General features: G+C 38.1%; 1 long non-coding RNA gene across 1 annotated transcript in view; it reads left to right on the top strand.

Moving 5' to 3' along the window:
• LOC121069485 overlaps nucleotides 1-21566 on the top strand; it is a 125560-nt gene extending 103994 nt beyond the window's left edge. The window contains exons 3-4 of the long non-coding RNA XR_005819453.1: nucleotides 20250-20349; nucleotides 21401-21566. This is a non-coding gene — a long non-coding RNA (uncharacterized LOC121069485). The remainder of the gene's footprint in view (nucleotides 1-20249; nucleotides 20350-21400) is intronic.
• The last annotated feature ends 273 nt before the right edge of the window (nucleotides 21567-21839 follow it).

Below are 21839 nucleotides of genomic sequence, written 5' to 3'. Positions count from 1 at the left end.
ATTGGACAGTACTTGCCAGTTAAATAAAAGGAGATGTAAAGCGACGTACAATGGCATCCCTTGACTCCCCCTGATAATGATATTGAAATTGAGGATCTTGATTACAACACAGAGGATGCAAGATACAGCATGCAACACATGGTGGTTCAGTGCCAAAATAATTAATGAATTATAATTCTTCTGCTTTTAATGATACAGTCATTCTTTTTTTTTAATCAGTTCATCTCTTCCAAGTAATGACACAGTCCAGTTATTGTTCTAGTGTAGGCAATAAGTGATTATCAAAAGCAATTTTTGTACTTGCTCTCTGTCTTTCCAGATGTAAGAGATTTAACCTTAACTCACATTGATAAGAAGATCAGAGAAAAAGCATGCCGTCTGTTTAATGGCTTGAGTCTTAAATATGCATCTTTGGTGATTTTAGTAAATCAGGATATTTCTTTAGCACATTAGAAAATGAATTTGGGAATCTAACCATGAGACATTTTGCACAAAAAGTTTACATCTGAGTTCATACTTCAGTTTACATCTGAGACTTCCTTTGTTTCATCTGCTGTGAGTCTTCTGTTTGTTGTTGTTGTTTTTAATATGTGATTGAGGAATGAAAGTTTATAGTAGTATGTTTTCAATGGGAAGTTTCTAGGGTAGAACGTCAGCTCCAGTTCAATAACATCAACTGGAAAAGTCCAGTTGTCTCCATCAGAACCAGAATTTCACTTCAGTTGTCATGCAAACTAGGATTATGTGCTTCTTCCAAAGTCCAGTTGCTTTCAGTATTGGAAACCCTCTTTCTCTTTGCTATGAGAGCAGAATGAGGTATCTTGAGCATGATAAGTGCATCCTTGAAAGTTGTAAGCTGTTGGTTGATTCAGTGTTGTGACATTTAACCTTTCTGTGCCGCCTTGTGGAATTTGTTGTGGGCTGCATACTTGTGTGCTTGGTGCAACATGTGGGTTGGTTATCCTTCAGACAGGATCACTGTGTAGAACAGAGTTGGCTAACATGATGTGCCTTTCTGAGGGACATAATAATCGTCTTTTTCCCCTTTGGGGAAAAGTAGGGTGAACCATGAGGCTCAGAAAGTCAGTAGCAGTTTTGAAAATGTCAAATAATACCCAAATGGAGGGCTGAGGTACCTGGAGCTTCTGGTGTGTCAAGGTAGTTTACAGGTAGCTTGCAGTTTGGACTCCTCAATGATGGCACAAGTTCACACAAACAGTATGTACTCAGTTAAGAACTTTTTCAATTGTAATGCAGAAAAGTCCAGGATAAATGACTCTTGCCATTAAAAACAAACAAACAACAACAAAACACTGTTATGTGAAACGTGGTGGCAGATTCATCTTTTAGGAAAGCTGGTGATGCAGAACATCTGTGTTTCTCAGCATCAGACAGGAGACTGGTTGGTAGTGCGATGGCTTCTTGTGTTGGAATATAGTGTCACACTGCAGATGGTACAAAGCAACTATTTATCTTTGATCTTAGTGTTTAATTTCCTTATTAGTTACAACTTTTGCTTGTTTATCTTCATTTTCTTTGGTAGTCTTTGTCTGTCTCTTCACTTTCTAACGTGCTAAGCTGTAACCAGAAGCTCTTATAAGAGTGATAGAGTATGCCAGCTCGACTCATACTCGTCCTTGGAACAGCAACTCTGGAGGTACTGAAAAATAGGCACGTAATTAGGGACAGATAAACAGCCCCACCTAAACAGGGACTGCCTCTTTCTGCAGAGGACTTGTTTTCCGTAACTAGCTCCTAAGAGTTGGAGCCCAATACTGTGTCGACCTTTACATAGTGTAAGTGCATATTTGTACTATTTATGTTATAAATGATGAATAATCAATTTTCTAGCTCTCCTCAAGTTGGGTGGTGTTTTTCCTCCTTTTACATTGTTGTATGTTTTCATATTTCTCTGGATTTTTCTCTTACCTGTTTCCCATGGAAGCCAAAGTGTTAAATGGCTGTTGCAAGAAGGAGATTGTACCACAAATAACATTTACAACTGGGACAGGATATCAACCTACACAATACTAATACAACAGTCAGATGACTCCCATCGGATGGTTTGCTGATATCCTGGACACCAGAAATGCTGGGTTATTGCTGTGTACTGAAGACTTTTTATTTTTCTGACATAATCATTAACGTTATCTATCCGGTACCTGTTTGACAAAGAATCTTAATCCAACAGCATCATAGTTTTGTTGGGACCATTCCCAAAGCCAGGAATAATGTTTCTCTTCTTCTTTCAATCTCTCTCTCTCTCTCTCTCAAAAAAAAAAAAAAAAGAAAAAAAAAAAAAAAAAGGTAGCCTTTATCTCACAGAAATTTAGTCTAGGCTTCCTTTATAGGCACTTATAGACTGATTCATTCACTTGACCTATGTTAGGTTTTACCTTAGGATGACATGAGCTTTGTTTCTCACAACTGATTATACAAGGAACCCAAAATGTTAACTGATAAATCTCTTTAGACTTGCTGAGTGGGTGTAGTCATGTCAGTAGAGAAGCAGACATTCCTTTATGTAAGAAAGTTGTACAGAAAAGTCTTCCTGGTATTTCAGGAACCTATCATAGAAAGACATGAACGGAAACATCAAAATGTCTGCTACTTGTTGTCAAATGTCGTCAAAAGGGAAAGAAAAATGTCTAACAAAACTGGCATTGTGTTTCAGCAAGAAAACAGGGCTGTGCATGTTCTTTGTAATTAAGCAGGATTGCATAAAACTCACTTGGCTCCACTGCTGGTTTTTCCTCCTCCTGGAAACAGCCCACCTCATCCTGAATTTTGCCTAACTGCCTGGATGAAAAGAATAACAACATGTGTGAGGGTTTGGTTAATCTTTAGGGGTCAGTTTAGTCGTTCTTTTCTGGTATTTCATGTTTTAGAGGATCTTATTTAATGCTTCCTCATCTGTGTTGTTTTATGCTGAATTTGGGAATTGATTTTTTTTTTTTACAATTTGAAACCACTTAAACAGACTCACTGGTATACATTGGAACAAAAATTGTGCAGGTTTTATCAGTCATCAAGCACCTTGAAAATAAAGGAGGATTGGTGAAAACAATGGAGAATATTTTTCTATAGACATTCTTCAGACATCAGGTAGATAGTTCAAAAAGGTCCATCTCAAAAATCCTAAAATGCTAGGCAAAAAAAACCATTCTCTCCATTTTTATAATTTACTTGAAATAGATATCTGGAATGTTTTTCTTCTCTTATGTAAACTGGGGTAAATTAAGTGTATCTGGTAACATGATTCCTGTAGAAAAAATGGTGTTTGTAAGACTTGGAACTTTCTTTAATATTTTTGGGAAGATATCTCGATGCAAACTTGGTCATTGTGAAAACTCATTTTATTTTTACTTTCTTATGTGTTTTTTCCTTTTTCCTTTTAAACAAATAAATATGTATTTTGCTAGTCCAACATATAGCCAGTCCAACATATAAATATGTATTTTGCTAGTCCAACATATAGCTAGTCCAACATTAAGCAAGTACAAACTATTTAGGCAAAGCCTTTGGGTTTTGCTTTAGAAAGGCAAGCTCCACGTGGCCCTTTTTCTGGAGCAGTCAGATGTAATAATGGACTAGTAATTACAGTTGTAGCTTTGTAAGTATTGAAAAACACATGTTAAAGAAGCAATCGTAATGCAAAGCGTGATGTCTGTTAGATCAATTTTAAACTTTGCAGGGTAGATTTGGGAAGTTGATGTCTTATAACTCCCTTTTTTATTGTACTAAGTTTTGCACCAGGAATTAAAGTGCCCAGTAGAACTGGCAGCTGCAAGTAAAGTGTTTACCCTGGGTATTTTTATTTTTGCAGATGCTACATGATTATCATGTTCTGAATTTTGAAAGATCCGAGAGGCAAACAGCAGTATCCCAGTTGAGCAGTGGTGATCCATAGATAGAAACTTTGAATTTAAAGTGTGTAATAGAAAGAAAATGACAATCGGAATAGGGCTAGGAATTGGGTTTCTTGGACCCAAGGTATGCAGTTGTAGAAAGGCAAGCAGTCTTATGCTACAGAGTAGCATCATTCATTCATTGTGTGTGCTTCTGGTGATTCTGGTGAGATGGTCATGGTGAGAGAATGGTTGCTAACAGAGCTATCTATTTTCTGCAGTATCATCTAAGACACACGATGCTACCTTCTCTTTGCTCTCTGAATTTATGGCCCTCCATCTCCCTCCATATTTGCTCCCTCCCCAACAGCAGTGAATAAGACTGGCAGTAAGATGCATTAATTTCAGGAGAGGGTTGTGGATGGTAGCTGGCCTGTGGTACGGAGGAAATGTCTGCTTTGATTTGAGTGAAGTCAAACCTGGGCCTCTCACATCCTTGGCCATAGGTAAACATTGTCACTCACTTTTCTTAATTGAAAAACTCAGGTCCACACTAGGAGAAAAAAAAAAAGTGAAAAAAAAAACACAACCCAAAACCGAATTTTGTGCTAAGTTTGTCTTTTGCATAAGCACTCAGAAGATTTTGGTTTTGTTCCTAAAAGGCCTAGCATCAGATGATAAAATCTCCAAAGCCGGTGCCAAATTGTAACCCCCCAGTCATCTGTAATGAGGCTCATAACCATTGGTCCCCCAGCTCAGGGAAAGACCTGTGTGTTGAATTAACAGCAGCTTTCTCATATTATGTGCTTCCTACTCTAGGGTAGTGTATCCAATTATCATCTGTTACCAAAAGCCAGGAAAACAGCAGGGTAGCGTGGTGAAAAGGCTGTATCCACAAACCATGTTGATCCCAGAACAAATTTGTCTAGAGTCCTCAAATACACATACACACATGTGCGTGCGCACACACAAATTCCTGTGGCTTTGCCACTGCTGCTATTTACGTGGTTTGCTCTGAGCCCCCCCAAAGCTTTCTGCCTGCACCCAGTAGTTTTTCTGAAAACTGGCAGTGCAGGTGTTCCAGGAAACGCCTGCAATACGTGAGTGGGGATTAGAAACTTGCTTCCTGATAGCTCCCCTGACAGCTGATGGATGGTTCTTTTATTACCCAAAGTTTTAAAAACAAAAGGATCTTGTAGTGGGGTGGCTTGGAGTCTAAGAAAGCTAAATAAAGCTGAAATTAAGTGTATACATTGCACCTCAGTTATTCTGAAGGTTGAAGGTTCTGCTTCAACCATTCAGAAGGAAACTGTCCCCCTTTACTGAAGCACTCTCTTTTATCATTCTCTGGGATCTTTATGTTTTAAAGAAAAAAAAAAAGTCAATACATTTATTAGTATGTTTACTGCTGGTGAACTTTAGTAACCCTGAGCAGTGATGAAGTTCTCTGAGTAAAGTACAGAGCTTTACTAAGGGGGCACATCATGAAAGGTGCTTGTTTTCAGGTGAGCAATAGTTTGAAGTGGCCCCACTTTGAAATGATTCGATTCTGGGTATCAATGTCACTGTCCTAAGACTTGTTAAAATAGGTGGGATGTTTTCTGCCAGTCGGTGGGAATAAAGGGAAATTGAATGAAGAAGCAAAACCATGGCATTTGTGGGTCATGAAAATGGTTAAATGTGTTGAATAAAGAACAAACAAAATGTGACTCTCCGAAGAAATTGTCCTTCTGTTGTACTTTTCTTGGTTTTTCTCTACTGGTCTCTGTAGGCAGATTTTAATGAGGTATTAGATTTCAGTGGGATGCTTGCAATGATGCCTGTGATGCAAACTGGTTAGTGAGTCCTTCATCCCACAGTGAGGAGAAACAAATCACCCTGGGTAAATATGGTGGCTAGCACACACACCTTGAGCCACTCTGGGTTTGTAACCAGTCTTTAGACAGAACTGTAAGGTACTGAAATGCTTGTATATGAGCTCTTTTGGCTCCCTTTGTGGTTCTGTTTCTGGCTGAGGCAGAAAGCAGAAATGCCAAAAGTATTGCTGTGTTCTTCCTAAGTGCCTTTTAAGCACTTTTGGTAAGCTGTGCATCTGCTCAGGGCAAGCATCCAAACAGCGCCTGAACATCACATCTTTTGACACTCGCCTGCTCCGGCTGTGGACAAATGACCTGGCCTTCAGCAGCCCTTGTGGTATGGGATGTCTCAGTTATTTTTCATCAGTTCATCAGTTGTCTTTCTACTAGAACAAAAAGGAAACAGGAAATCTAGATGTATTACTCTGGTAGTGCTGTCACCATGCGGTATGTGCGAAGCCAATGCTTTGCTTCTAAACTGCCTTAGATTTGGGGTAGTTCCAGTGCTTGTGATGGTGTGACTGTGTAGTTTAACTTACAGACTATCACCTGCAGGACAGTTCTGCTTAAGAAGTTTATGTTGGTGTATTGATGACATTCATTGTGCAAGGGAGAGTCCATAAAGTCTTCTGGCTTTCTCAGCTTCAGTGGTGAAAATGCAGCACTTCTTGATATGAAATCATTTTAAGCTCTTGTGAGTACCTGAATACTTAGGTAGAAGGCAGGTAGAAGATAGATTTCTTTCCTTCTTTTTGCAATATATATTCTTTGTAGAGAAAGAGAAGTGTGTCCATCCCTGAATATAAAAAACATCTTAAATACAATCCTGAATTGCAAGCACAAATCATCAAGAGTAGGATCTAAGCTTTTAGGAGTTTCTAGATTTCATATTTGCAAAATAACACCCTAGCCATAGACAATTCATAAAATCAAAACCACTCCTGTTTTCTCTTTCCATCTCCAGTAGAAAATATCCCATTGTAAATAAGGATCTGGATTCAAAATAAGGTACTTTGCATACAGCTACTCATGCAGAGCTAGCTTACTAAATCTAAAATTGAAAGGTTGTTGTGAGATGCAGAGGTGAAGTGTAAGTGTAATACAATAAAAATGTGAAACAAAACTGAACCCTTTAGACCTTACCTGTCATACTTTCAATAGATAGGTGAGTATTTGTAGCATTTGCTTTTTGTTGTGAATACCCAAAAAGAGAAGAACAGAATTTATTTTGTTCAGTTATCTAAAACAACAATTAAGGATAAGAGCTGTAGGCTCTTGTTGTGAATGCAATTAGTCTGACAGCTGGTCCTCTGTGGTAACAGCCTGCTGCTTCGTGCATCTAAACCTGTTGCTTCTCTAGCTGGGATCTGGAGGCCTTGTGATGGCAGGGTTGAAAGCCCAAGGTCTGAACTCTATGTGCAGAGTTCATTGTCTGTACATGTAAACACAATTTTTACTTTAGCAGGCAGCAGAGCAGGGTATGCATGCTTCATGCCAGCTACACTCTCCAGTTCTCTAACAGAGTATTTGGCTATGGATCAGCCTTTTTTTCCCCACTAAAACTCTTTTGCTGGTTGAAATGGATTTTAATTTTTGTTTTGATCAGCGTTTTTATTATTTTTCAGTAAAAGCGTGGAGTTATGTCTTTTTCCTTTTTTCCCATGTGCAGTCAAATAGGGTTAACTGTGAACTAGGGGACCAGTGGTGAGCAGCCTTTCAGAGTGCTGGTTACAGTGATGGTGTTTTGGGATCTGTCATAACATATCTGTGATAGGAGATGAGCCTTCATGGAGATCTTTTTTTTTTTTTTTGTCTGCAGACTCATCAAACCAGAAGTATCTTATTAACTCCAAAATGCCTGTATGAAAGTGTTGGGAGTCTCTGGGGCTATGAGGTCTAGCTTCAGGAACTAAAGGATTTTGTAAGGAGAACGCTGCTTATTTGCCTGTTGTTGCATTGCAGTTCATATCCTGTTCGGCTGCATGCCAAACCCACAAACTCCCTCTATCCCTGGTAACTGAGAAGATTACTTGCTTATAATGCTGTGAAATAAGTGCTGTACCATTGTGAGCATATGTAAGGAAAGCCTTTAGATTTGATACTCTTTATGTAAAGTCTCCGAACCTTCTTGCAACTCAATAAAGACTCTTATTCCTGATATAGGATCTATTTTTAAAAACTTAAAAAATAGAAGTTTACCATTTTTACTACATTTAATAGATTAATTTATGTAGAAACCTCTTAAATTCTTTTTGTGGCATGTTAGCTTCATCCTCAATAACTTCTAAAGGGCTATTGTATGGAGGTTAATGCTGAGCTGTCTCTGATTGAAGAGTAAATGCCCAAGGAAATGACAAAAACCGGTACTTTTTGCACACTTTATCACTACCAGTACTGAAAGCATTCCCCAATACACAGAGCACTGGTAGTGGTAGGACTGAACAGTCTAGCAGATCTTTCCTACCTTTAACTTCTAGCATTATTTAGCAGTTCTCTGAACTTGAGCCTTGCTGTCACTTGAGTTAAACGAAACATCACCAAATGTCCCGGTTCAAAATGAAGCATAGTTCATTTATTTTATTTATCTGCTTTCCTTGAGATTTCCTACTTAAATCCAAAAAAGGAAGACTGAAAGACTGGATAGAGATGCTGTTCTAAAGTTGTCCTTTTTTTTCTTTCTTTTTTTTTTTTTTTCTCCTGTTGGTCATGTTTTTCCTTTTCTTTTTTACTTTTTTTTTTTTTTTTTTTTTTTAAATCAAGTCTGAAAATTAAAATATATCAAAAGACTACTGTTTTTTTTTTTCCTGATTTGCACCAGAGGAGGACCATGAATGAATTACTCTGCCCATTGGGTAGTGGGTTGTTGAAAAGACCCCTGTGGCTTTGTGTGAGCAGTACAATGAAGTGTCCCAGTGCTTCTGATCAGGCTGAGATGTGTAGGGGTAGCTTCTGGCAGAGCTACTGAAATACAGTAGCTGAACAGCTGTTTCTGGCAAGTTTCTGGCATTCGTTGCCCCTATTTTTGCAGTAATAACACCTGGAACAATAAAGAATATTTTCTCTTCTTACCAGCCCCTTTTGATGTGAAACCATCTTGGATATAGCAGTGTTAAGGTAGATGTATTTTGAATCTTTTCAGGTACTGTGTGGTTTGCTTTTCTGAGAGAACGTGAGGCACAGCATAAATGAGGGTGCTGGTCTTGAGGAACAAAGATAATTTTTTGCCTCATCCTACTCTGGCACGACTGAAGTCCGTTACAATACGAGGATGTAATTCTAGGGTATTAGATGGCTGATAATATCAGACCAAATACAGCTGAGTTTAATGAGGTCTGATCCTAATTGCTCTGTCATTAAGAATAATTTAATAATTTCTTTCACCTGCTGCAAGACTATATGAATAACTGTTGGGCTAACCTTTTTCTTTTGAAATTATGATCTTATGACTAAAAATGGCGACGTTACAGAAAAAAGGTAAAGCATTGGCACATAAATGGATTTTAAAAAGGGCTATAAGCAGATTTTTGTCAGTTAGGTTTCTCATGTTTTTGTCTGTGATTTCACAATAGTGTTTGATCTGAAAATCCACTGTGCCATGAGGGAGAGGAAGAGAAGATTAAACTAAAATTCTGTTGAACTGTCAGTATGTCATGCCCTGTTTAGAAAAGGAAAAGATACGTGTATACTAATGACTTTCTGTTATGCAATCAAAGGCGTAAGAATTTGCGCAGCCTCATCATGGGAGGTTGATTTTCCCTCATATTCTACAAAAACACTTTAGTCCAAAAGAACAATTCCAAAAAGTTTTGTTCATTCCCAACTTAAAGCTAACTAGTACGAACCAGCTGATAAGATGGCCATGAAACATGCTTTGGTCTTATGGAGACTTGCGTTATGGGCTCTGTGTGCTGGTTCGTGAGACAGTGTGCAGGGCTACATAATAGAAAGGATTAATAGGAAGCATTATTAATTCTGTATTTCTAGAATCACTGTGGCAAGAAGACAAGCTCTAAGTTGGTTTTGGTGGGGTGTGGACTTTCAGTAATCTACTGAAAATGTTGATTGTTCACTTCGCTTTGCCTTGTTAAAGCTTCTGTGGCTCCTGTGGATTATTGCTTCATAATGCTTGGACAAACATCAATTTAGCATACATCAAAACTTTTCTCGTTTGTGTCCCCTGCAAATGGAGAAGGCCTAAATGATGCAATGCAATTGAAAAGAGCAAATATGCAGATTACAGCCTGCCAGCTAATCGGTCAGACTTTGTAGACAACATGATTTTGCTGATACAGGTTTGTTAGAAATATAATATTTCTTTTTGAGGCAGGAATGATTATAAAAGCAGATCTCAAAAGAGCTGCTTACTGGAAACCTAAACCGTCCTGAATAGTAAGTACTTTTACCTAAGGAAGTTTGCCTTTTGCAAATTGCCTCCAATTTGCAAATGTTGCTGCCATGTTTATTTTGGGATTACTGTGGATATTTTTTTCTTCCTGTTCTGTATTTCTGTATTTTCCAAGCCACATCTTTTAAATACTCTTTTATAAGCCTCTGATAGTTTACGTCCCAAGATACTGTGTTTGTTAACAGTAATGCATTTGGTACAATGTAATGTAAATTTTACTTTACTTATCTCCTTCTACTGAAAAAATGGTAGGTTATGTAAACAAGTCTGTCTAGAGTCAGATGTGCAGCTAGATCTGTAGAGACAAGAATGTATATATGCTGTTGGTAGTGTTGTCTAGTTTTAGAACAAGTCAGTTCAGTGAGACAAGCGTTAGGGAAAAAAAAAAAAAAGCTTACATCAGTCCTCACTCAAAATTTTCTGAGTTAAAGCAAGTGGAGGTGACAATTTGTCCCTTGGGAAACTTGGTGTCAAGAGAAGTTGTGGATTCTGTGTGAGGAGGTCCTGCTAAGCATGGACCTCTCAGCCTGGTGCCACTCCTACTCTTTCTTTGTCATATCACAGGTAAGCTGAGAGATGGTCTTGGTATGCTTCATCTTGTCTACTCAATGCGGACTTGCTCAATGTGGGCAAATGAAGGTGTTCAGCAGAAGATGGAGTCCTTGGGTTGAGGGAAGTAAGTAAAGGGATGTGGGGCTGTCTGTGCTGGGCAAGGAGCTCTCAGAGCAGCTCTCGGGTATATGGACAGGTCCTAGGAACTGACAGAACAAGACAATCTTCTCAGGTCAGCATTGGGATAAACTGATTAAAAGTGGTTCTGTTGTGCTAGGAGCAGGCCCTGAAGATTTAAATGTTAGTCTCCGAAGTACTTTTTCCACCCACTTGCTCTTTTGCTTACATATCATATGGCAGTATCACTTTTAGATACCAAATGAAAAGCATGTGTAACAGAAAGCAGAAATGTTCTTCCACTTGGTGTAACCAAGGGTGATGTCCAATATAAAAAATGGATTTTCCTGAAGTAGAACATGCTACTTTAATTATTACATGCAGTTTGGAATCATGACTATTTATACAATTAGAAGTTTGGAAAGGCTGCTACAGTTTCGTTCTACTTATGCATTAGAGAGAGATTTTTTTTTCTATCTAAATGCAGACTAGAAAATGAATACTGAAAAAACGCTTGGAAGTCTTCTTGGCAGAACACATCTCTTTAGTATTGGCATCACCTGACGTTCAGCAAATATTTCCTAGCAGAGGATTCTATACTCTCTTTACCTGTTAAACATGTGCAAGTTTCCTGTGTAGACCAGTGTTGGAAAATAATCTTATGTAGAGGGGAATGGCTGCTGTGGTGAAGCACTTTGCAGCTTCTCTGGCATTCAGGTTGAATATGTATGCCCATATTGGTGTTATACATTTTTTTTGGTAGCTGTTTTCTTTCTTTCTTTTTTTTTTTTCTTTTTTACCATCTTTATTATGTATTAGCATGCAAGTTGAATTCTGCTCTGCATTGTTTGAAAAAATGGACAGAAGTGGGACCTATTATTTATCATGTTCTTAAAAATGGATGCTCTGAAACAGTGTTGTTATCACATTGCAAACACATTATTGAAATGTTATAATCTAAAGAATGGGTGAAATTCTGATTTCTTTGACAGTTGTATAACTCTAGGTGAGTTTACCTGAGACAAAGGTAACTCTGTGGATTTATTCTATATTTTTATTTTTGAGTTAGAGTGCTTAATCTGCCCCAGTGATATAACTGAAAGAGTCACTGATCACACAAGAAATCCTCTGCTATTTGATAAAGAAAGTTTATCCTCATGAATTCTGTGTATTTTTAATGCAACTTCTCTTTTGCTGAATTGATTAAGCTCTGTTGAAAATTATTGAATATGGAAGCAAATCAGCTGTGACTGTGGGAGGGATTGTCTGATAATTTACTAAGGAAAAAAAAATAGCATGTCCATAGACCTGTGAAAAGAAGGCTTCCAGTAGCTGTAATTTTAGAAAGATTGTTTTGAAGCTTGATAGCATGTTCAAAACGGAGCTCTTCCTTCGCTTTAGGCTCTTCGCGCACTTCACCAAGGGTCAGGAAGTTTGCATAAAAGCAGGGGCAGTAGGTAAAATCCCTCTGAAATCAAGGGTAAAACTCTCAATTAAGCAGAGTCAGGATTACAAACCATGTCTAATGCAGTAGGCAGACTAATAATATCTGTGGAGAATTTGTCTATTAATAAGGTGTGGCTAGTTTTTCACACTAAAAAGAGAATTGTACTTGATTTAGTGTACTGTCATTCCCTTTTTCTTAAGAACAATGTGGTACGATAATCTGCATTAATGACACCAACCATTACAGTAGTGTTAGGGTAATGTTCTGGTTCATTTCTTAGTCTGCTGTAATATTTTATAAGGATTGCATATAAAGGACTCTATCCTGGGAAAGCAAAAACTGATCTGTCGATACGTGTTCCCAGGAAAACTGGGAAAAGCAAATGGAAGTTCAAATGACTGGTGCTATACCAGTTCTTCACACATTTCTTGTTTTCTTTCTCCTGTGCTGATGATTGGAGGACTTCTATATCCAGGGGCATGACAAACGAACAATTAGACTTTGTTTTTTTAAGATTACATCAGCTCTCAAATATTGCTGCTTCAGAAAACAAATCAGTGTGGTTGATTCATGTTGATTATAGCAATTGCAAAATGTATTTTATTGCTGACGTTCCCTTGGCAGACTTGCATTAGACCTATTGATCACTGGATGAAGAGACTTTTATTCAGTGACCTATGAATTTTTTTTAATTATTTTTTTTCCCCTTTTATCTTTGGGATAGGTTCAGAGCTACTCATTTCTCTGTCTTTCCAGAGAAAATTCCATCTGGTTGAGTGATAAGAACTTTCCAGCTTGATGATCCGATCAGTTTTCTGTGCACAGTTAAAAGAAGAAAATCTGGGAATAGATTAAGAAATACTATGTGTCTGTGGCTCCCTGACTAAGTGTTTGCTGGCAAAATCAACATGCAAGCAATTTGTATATGAAATCATGTCACTTTACAGTACTCATTCAAAGAAGGAGAAACTAACAAAATCAGAGAAGAGACTAAATGACTTGTCTTTGTCCTTCCTCTGAACCAGATGTGTTGGGAAGGGAAGAGACAGTGGTGGAGGATCATTGAGCAAAGTCTCATACCAATGTATGAAGTATCTCCTTTCCTGGCATGCTATATTTCCATTTGCTTTCCCATCATTTGTGTTACTCAGTGTTTTGAAATAAGTGCTGTGCAAACGGTCCTTCACAAAATCCTTTCCTAATGCAAAACCACAGGAGTCTCCTCTTAACTCCTTTACCTGTGTGATGACACTGTGGCTTGTGAACTGACTTTCAGGTATGACCTGATGTTGTCAAAGAAAATCTAAGACATGTCTGAAACATATTCCAAGAGACCACTTTGTTGTCTGGTTTGCAATGCTATGGGTCAACACTCAGGTTATGGGCACCTCCTTTAGGAACTCCTGTATAAGTACAGGAACTTCTCTCTATATATACACTTATATTTAGTCTGGAGAAGAGGAAGCCCAGGGGAGACCTTATTGCTCTCTACAACAACCTGAAAGGAAGTTGTGGTTAGCTAGGGGTCAGCTTCTTCTCGCAGATAACTAGCAATGAGACAAGAGGGAATGGCCTCAAGTTGTGCCAGGGGAGGTTCAGCTTGGAAATCAGGATAAATTTCATCTCAGAAAGAGTAGTCAAGCATTGGAATGGGTTGTCCAGGGAGGTGGTGGAGTCACTATTCCTGGGGGTGTTTAAGGAAAGGTTGGACCTGGCACTTAGGGACACTTTTTAGTGGCTGATTGTGGTGGTTAGGGGACGGTTGGACCATATGATCTTGGAGGTCTTTTCCGACCTTGATTATTCTGATTCTACATACCTATGAGTACAAATCTGAAAGTGTGTCTTACCTACCAAAGCAGTATACAATTATGTATGTTTGAGTATACAATTATGTATATTTGAGTATATATATACAAATATATATATACAAATATTAAATATTAAAGCATTTAGGACAGTATACAATTTATACTGACACCTGTGTGTTCGAGACAGTATTGTACTGTGATATTTTTTGTATGCTTGGATAAAACAACTGTTTGTGTCTGTATGCTCCAGCAGTGCAACATACAGTATCCTTTACAATGACTCTGAATCAAAACTAGAACATCTTAAGCCTGTTTGCAATGGAGGTCAAGAATTATCCAAGGTGGCATGAGGTGAGATCAGGCATCCTCAGCTGAGGAAAGGCAGATTAATAAACGAACAATTAATTTGTCTCAAAATATGTTGTTTGCTCTGAAAATCATCAGCGGACGAAAGAGACAAGAATGACTAGTAATATTCACTTAGCTAAATGTAGTGCAAAATGGGCCTCAGACATATTTGGATGAATTAGAAAGTGGTAGTGATCATCCAGCAGAGAGTTTCCTTCTGCATAGTGCTAGATAGTGGAGTTCTTTTTAGGTGATATTTAACACAGTGATCAGTGCAAGAATAAAGATAATTCTATCTTTGCAGGTGCAGACTTCTATAAACCTGAACAGGTTACATCTGTAGATACTGGTTATAATCTTCCAAGTATGTGTATGTGGGGGATTTGAATTATTTTGCGGTATCAAATATGACATTGTTTTTCAGTGTTTGATAATTATACTGTCCTTCATTTAAAACACATTTTGTAGAGCTACATGCATGTAGATAGATGTTTGTTAGATATATGGTAGAACAAAGCAGCTACAGTTCTCTAATTCAGGACCGGCATTCTAAAGTAGACAAAACATTATTTTTCTTCTATCTTTCTGCTTAAATCAGTCCTTTCAACTGCCTTTACATTAAAATGATCAATGAAATTGTCTTCTCTTCTACTCCCATGAAAATCTGGGATAAAGTACAACCTCTCTAGCCCTCCTCCCTTTGACAAAAATGGGAAAAGTTTTCAGTATAGTTAGATTTTACCAGACACCATTACCTCTTGTTAACAGTCTTTGCTGATAAATTTAGACTTACGGTACTTTTCAACTGCTTGCAAGAAGCCACAAGTGTGCCGACTTGAGTCTTTATAATTAATGTACTTCTAATTTCCCAGTTGCTCTTCCCTCTTTGCTACGTGGCGTGTATGACAGGCCCACGCATATATTGAGATCTGCTTTCAAGTTCTCTAACCAGTCCTTTCAGTGCTGCTTTTGGGAACAAAAGATCCCTTTGGATTCTTCTGACAACAAAAGATCCCTTCTGGAAACTGGGGAAAGCACTTGCTCCTAGTCTCTCATCATCAAGTGCATTGCATTCAGATATTGCTGAATCTGTTCTTTTACTTCATTTTATACTACTACTACTGAAAAAAATGTAATGGCTATTCTTGCTCATAAAACAGGGTCTTGCTAATTTCACTGTATAAGATGGATGCACTGTATATGCAGGTGGCTTCATGGTAGAATGCAATATAATAAAGTTTATGAAACACTGTGTGGAGTACTAACAGTAATTGAAGAAGACCCATGTGCTGGGAGCTTTCTCATGCTGTTGAGGTTCAGAAACATTCAAAAGCCTGTGTTAGTCTGGGCTGTTTACTACACTGAAAAAGTTATGTGTAGTGGAGGTAGATCTCTAAAGCAATTTTTTGATCCTTCTTTGCCTTGTATCTTAGCAATTTTTGCACACAGAAAGTAGGGTTTCCCACATATCAGAGAAGCCAAGACTATGAAGTCCTTGGAAAGCACAAGACTGCAAAGGAGATAAATATACCCACTCTTAGTGATGTGAAAATAGGTGTGTAAAAGGCCCTGAACTTTTTCTTGCAAGTAAGAATGTCAGAGGGGGCCGTGACCTTTAGCACGACCTGGTGTCTTATCTGGGTTCTGGAGAACAGGTAACAAGTGAATCCATGTGGGATTCCTCATCTTGGGCATCCAGACATAGCAAAGTCGCTTACTTCTGCTGTCTACCATTTTATAAAAAATGGATGAGCTTTGCGATTTCCTGTTCTCAGACCTTAGGGAAATTGTTCTTTCTTTTTCTTTCCCCCTTTCTTTGTGTGTGTGTAGGTGTATGCACGTGCACATCTGTATTTTTCTGTGCTGGACGTTAGCTGCGACACTGAGTTGTAAAGAATGCATGACAGCCATGGCCATAGAGCTGTGATACAGCTATGCTGTGTGAAATGGGGCTGGGAAGGGAGGGCGGGAGACCAACGGTACACATTGAATGTACAGTCATTCCCTCCTTTCCTTGTCTGAAAGGCTTCCAAATCTCATATATTCACAGGCAGACCTCAGCCAAAGCCCGCAGCTGTCATGCATTTTCAACAGATTCCACAGGGCCTAGATGAGGTTTGAAGACATTCCTTTGCTCTTACACATTAGCTAAAAGGAATTACCGTAACATCTGATATTGTGGAAGTGGGAAATTTGCCATCCTGACCTTGCCCAAAGCATTCCGGAACTGGGGGTCCGAGGATTTATTATCTCAGATGGCCTCCAAAGGTCGTTGAGGGCCTGTCTAGTGGTGCTCAAGTACAACTCAGACAACCAATGTGCTACTCATTTGGAGGGGCTGCGCTGCGACAGTTTCTCTTTCTATTCTTTTCTATTCTTTTCTATTCTTTTCTATTCTTTTCTATTCTTTTCTATTCTTTTCTATTCTTTTCTATTCTTTTCTATTCTTTTCTATTCTTTTCTATTCTTTTCTATTCTTTTCTATTCTTTTCTATTCTTTTCTATTCTTTTCTATTCTTTTCTATTCTTTTCTTTCTTCTTTTCTTTTTTCCCCCTTATGGCTGAAATAATGGGCAGACACATGTTACTGTTACTGCTGCTCTCTGGATCTTTGTCATAGGAAAAGCATGTTCCATTGGAGCAATTCCCAGCTGTCAGTAATGTGCTGAAACACCACAGCCAATCATCAGAGAACAGTCCAAATAAACAGGATGTTCACAATGTGTATGATTGCATGAGTGTGTAACAAACTTTCTGCACATTTCACAGTCTCATAATGAGATTGACATGCATTGCTTAATCTGCATCTGTCTGTTTAGGGAAGAAACACATAAACACCATGGAGACCATGTGCAAGAAAGCTCGGTTTCTTGGCTGCGTGGCTGTTGATATGATAGGACAAAATCTGGTATTGAGTTGGAAATGAGCAGTACTTTAGAGCTATTCATTTAGCTGCTGGGAAGTGCCCAATAGTCAGCCAAGCACAGTTTGGTGAGTGTTCGTGTAATCAAAGTGGTTATTATAGCAACAGATGACAAAAGTGCCTGCAGATGATGCACAGAGCTATTTTTTAAGGGAATATTTGAGGCGCCATTTGTTTTCTCTCTGTTTTGATTCAGAATTTATTTTGATTGCTTTATGTATTTTGAAAAAAAGTGTGTGCGCAGAGCAAACCACCAAAGGAAAGAATGTTTACAGAAATCTATAATTACATAGTGGAATAGCAAAAGCTATTGTGTCTTTAATTTGAAATCAGGACAGTATAATTAGAATAGCAAATATAAAAAGGAAGTTAATGTCTTCACTCTCCAAAGCATGCATTTTTTCCAGCAGCCAGTGTCCTTATCCTAAAAAACATGCATTTTTTGAGCAGAGTGAATGTTAATGCACATTAACTATCTAGCTGTGCAGTCTTTGAGATGTAAGACACAGACAGAGTATCACACAGGTGGGCAATGCCATCTTCTTCCTTGATCCCTTTTCTCCCTGCTGCTAGGCCTTCCTATGCTTTGCTTCTTAGAGTGTTGTAGAACTTATTTGCATCCTGTGCACATGAGATGGGGAAGGTCTGATACCTACTACTTGCCTGAAAAAAAAAGAGATTAAAAATAAAAAATAAAAAAGCAAAGATGTCCTCCCCAAATCTGTGAAACTGTCTGAAAAGATTATCATCTACCTTATCACAGTGTTCACAACTGTTGCTAACTTTTCATTTGTATGGGAGAATGTGTAAAGTACTATGAACGCAGAAGAAGAGACTGATTTCTGATATGAACTCCAGAAATAAAGTCTACTGCCCAAATATTTTTGAGTGAGCTGCTGCAAAAGACATTTTAAATGTTGCTAGTGTTGGATGGTGATGAGTTTATTTGCTGAAACAGATAGACTACAACATAAGAAAAACATAATAAGAGTAAAACCTGACTGACTATACCTAGCTGAGCCATGAAAAACTGACTGTTGCATTATATGAGACTGAGGAAAGTGATCAGGAAATTAAAATTGCACTTCACAAGAGAGAGTATTCCAGACATGGTATCTTACCGTTAACTTTCAATTTATCTCTGGAGCGTTTAGGTCATGCAGAAACTTACCTCCATCTCTCCCAGAAAGTCTGTATAAAAACGGTCAGGTGGTAGTGCAAAATATTAACACACTTTTTTTCAGACTACTTTTCATTTCTAGTGTGCAGGAATACTGCTTCCCAAGGATGCTGGTGAGGAAGAACCCCTTTACTAATAAGAGAAGTCATACGATGGCAGATAAATAGGGTTGGGAAGAAGGAAGGAGTTGAATTATTGGCAGTTCTAGCCCAAATCTCTAGGATGATGTAGGAAAAGGTGACTTCTGCACCTATTCTTAGGTTATGGCTGTTGTTCAAATGTAAGTGCTGTAGCAAAAATTCAGGCAATATGAGTCAATAATCAGTATGGGAAAGAACAGAAAAAAATCCCATGATGTATACATCAAAATGCCAAAATTTCAAGTGAGCATAAAGTCAGAAATAATTCCTAGTTTATGGGATTGGAAGAGAGTCTAACAAGAGATGGGTTGCCAACTCTGAATGTCTGAAATAAATCTGACAGTTTATTTGAAGAAGCCTTTTTGCATCAGTGGCTATCATCTCACAGCATAATCTCTTGCCTTTGTGAGTTCTATAGAAATGAAATTTATGGGAATTTGTTGTTGCTGACTTGTTTGTAAAATGTGGGAAATGGAGGGAGATGGTAATATTCCAGGACAGGTCACATCTGATGGGGCATCTAGAGTTTGGGAATAGAAACTGAAGGGATTGCCATGGGGCAAACTACGTAGCAGTTGGCATGAATCTCTAGCTGTCTGGCCTTAAATGTGCCCTAAACTTTTTTTTGTTTTTAAACTGTCTTGTTGGTGTTAATTTTTATAACCTAGTCACATCTTTCATGTTCATGCTCCTCAATACTAAGAATATTAAGAATTTTCACTTTCATGTATTCTTCCATTACATCCAATTCTATTTGCATTTTATCTATGAATTATGTTCAAGTTTCTGTTGATTGAACATAGTCCCGCATTATCTCTTTGGATTTGGAATCAGCAGGGTTGAGGTAAAAGTGTGGCGGTACGGACTGAATGTCACCATGAAGGGATACCTTGTCATAGCAGCTCTGTATCCCCAGAAATCAGTCAAGCTGTGCAGTCTGCAGCTAGCTTCATGCTCAGCACACACATCCATGTGTGCATCCGTGGTCTTGCTTCCTCTTCTGCTGGCATCTTCTCCCTGCTACATTGTTCTTACCACAAAAGATTGGACAACTTTCTTTTAATGGCCTTTAAGCACTTAGATAAATCTCTAATTTCCCACCAACTGAGAGAAGGCCATTGCTACTATAACAGATCTGTTCAGGTACCCCGAATAGGGTAGTATTTAGAAATACAAAGGCCGAATGTAATCCTGAGCTGTATAACGAAAACTAATGTAGCATGCGGGGCTTTGTTTTCCTAGTTTGATTACGTTATGAGTTGCTAAATGGATGAATGTTGGTACAGGCATAAATAAATGAGGGAAAGTCTATTGCAGTACTCTAAACTTATATGTAGATTATAAAATTAAACCCCTACAATGCCACCACCCTGATTTATTTAATTTGACCTGAGATATTTATTAGCTTGGACATTCTAGATCTCTCAGAATGCTGCACTCATGAGAATTAAATGTTTCCACTAAGTTGAACTACTTCAATATTGACATTCTTTGCTAGAATCAAAATGACCACAGCTAGGATTTCCGTAGAAAAACACTTCTTTCACTAAGTATTTTTCTTGTTTTGTTTATTGCCATTACTGCAAACTAAATCAAGCTCTCTTTGTATTCCTCCTCTTTAGCTTCTGAAATTCTGTTTAATTGTACTTCCCAAGAGCTTGTTCAGCAATGCCAATACATTATGGAATCGATGTGGAACAGGAAGAAGACAAGCAGGAAACCGTAAGTGCCCAATACAAATGTATTTCTATGACTTTATAATGGCTTGAGCAGATGTGTTATTTTATATTCATCTAGGTGTATTTGGTTATTAATACTTTAAGACATTTCCTGACCAGAGTTGCTGCTCTGTTGCTAATCAGTAACCCTTTGTTTCTCTTTCAAAATGAACTATCTTTTTAAAAGATCCTTCTGAGCACTTCTATTTGACTATGTAACCATGGGTATATGGTTAGTTACCAGTAACAAATTTGGGGGAGTGAATCATTTGGCTTAGTTTTAGACCTAAATAAAAATTGTGTCTTTGAGATCTGAAAAATCTAAGGAGCTATAAGTTTACCATTGGGATTTTAACTGAACACTGTCATAATCATCATCATTGTTAGCAATATATATCTGTGTATGCGTGGGGTGTGATGTTCTTTATTTTCATTTTATTAATGATTCTGTAGCACCCATTCATGTGTCTTCTCAAATGCATCTACTAAGGTTTTGTAAAAGAACAGAAATTAAATAGAGAGTAGGATAACAAATCCAGTGATTTTTATACAACTAACCTCAATTAATGATGAGCAACATGGAGAAGGCGAGCTTTTAAGGGGGCATTAAATATCAGTAGAGAAAGAAACACACATAAGGCCTTATTCTATCCAAAGAAGATACTTGCAAAACAGATAATAGAACTGATTTGCAAATGACAGAAAGAGCAGTAGACAAAATTGAACATTAGCAAATGTGGATGGTAGCACAAAGCTCGACAAGGAGAGTCAAGAAGATAGTACCATATAACTGATGACAAGGAACTAAAATTTAAGTTTGCAACTGATGATTAGAAAGGGCTCTGAAAATGAAGGTTGATAAGGTCAAAACTGATGAGTCAATGTACTATTCTTTGCTGTGATAGTTAATTATCTTCATAGAAGCTTGTATGGTTCTATGATTTGGATTTGTGACCAAAACTGTGTTGATAACACATGAATATTTTAGCTGTTGCTGAACAATGCTTATATACCATCAGAGCTTTCTTTGTTTCTCACCCTACCCCCACCCACAGCGAGTAGGCTGGGGATGGACAAGAACCTGGAAGGGAATACAGCAGAGACAACCGACCCCAACTGACCAAAGGAATAGCCCATACCATGTAACATTGTGCCCAGCAATAAAACTGGGAGAGGCAGAGAGAGGGGTTATTTGCCAGGGGTTGCTGTTTTTCAGGGACTGGCTGGGCATCATTTGGCTGATTTGGGGAGTGACGTTTTTTTCCATCACTTGTTTACATTGTTTTGTTTTGTCCTTTTTCTCTTTTACTTATTAAACTGTCTTTATCTCAAGCCATGAGTTTTCTCACTTTTGCCCTTCCATTCTTTTCCCCATCTCACTGGGTGGGGAGTGAGTGGCTCTGTCATATTTAGCTGCCTACCTGTGTTAACCCACCACAGTCAAAGAGACAGACTTCAGCTGTATTTTGCATGTTGAGAAGAAATAAGACAGTA

Source organism: Cygnus olor, chromosome 4 (genome assembly GCF_009769625.2).
Source record: "Cygnus olor isolate bCygOlo1 chromosome 4, bCygOlo1.pri.v2, whole genome shotgun sequence".
Classification (NCBI taxonomy): domain Eukaryota; kingdom Metazoa; phylum Chordata; class Aves; order Anseriformes; family Anatidae; genus Cygnus; species Cygnus olor.
This window is presented reverse-complemented; position numbering and strand designations above follow the sequence as displayed.